Source organism: Physeter macrocephalus, chromosome 17 (genome assembly GCF_002837175.3).
Source record: "Physeter macrocephalus isolate SW-GA chromosome 17, ASM283717v5, whole genome shotgun sequence".
In the NCBI taxonomy this organism is placed as follows: Eukaryota; Metazoa; Chordata; class Mammalia; order Artiodactyla; family Physeteridae; genus Physeter; species Physeter macrocephalus.
Window position 1 is genome coordinate 50,226,300 of NC_041230.1, and position 820 is coordinate 50,227,119.

Genomic DNA, 820 nt, shown 5'->3' on the forward strand with positions numbered 1-820 from the left:
GGTGTGAGGTGATACCTCATTGTGGTTTTGATTTGCATTTCTCTAATAATTAGCAATGATGAGCATCTTTTCATGTGCCTATTTGGCCATTGAATTTTAAATTCTGTCATCTTCTTTTGGGAGTGGTCTGTGTCCAGTTGCAGGGGTGGAGGGTGGGCATTCGGGCTGGTGACCAGACTGGGCATTTCAACAGCCTTTGGGTCAGAACTTTGCAATTCAGATGAACAGTTTCAAAGAATTAAATTTTTTCTTCCCATTTTCATCTTTAACCCCTCTTCAACTTGTAGAGTAGATTTCTAATGATAAAGAATTCCTTTTCAAATATTCAACAGCTGACCAAGTCAGAAGTGAATTTTATTTTTCAAAGAATGCTCTGAACGTACGTCAGTGTGTTGGATGTATTTTGCTTTGGAAGGTGGAGTTATATAGGTCCTCTTTTTCTGGCTTTCACTGTTTCTATTCTCCCCCCCTCCCCAAATTTCTAAATAAAAGGCACGTATTATTTTTGTAAATGAAAAAAAAAAAAGATGTTTTATTAACAGAACCCCCTCGAGATAGCGTCATCCACCAGAGGGCAGACAGCAGAAGCAAGAAGAACTACAGTCCTGCAGCCTGTGGAACAAAAACCACAGTCACGGAAAGACAGACAACATGAAAAGGCAGGGGACTATGTACCAGATGAAGGAACAAGATAAAACCCCAGAAAAACAACTAAATGAAGTGGAGATAGGCAACCTTCCAGGAAAAGAATTCAGAATAATGATAGTGAAGATGATCCAGGACCTCAGAAAAAGAATGGAGGCAAAGATCGAGAAGATGC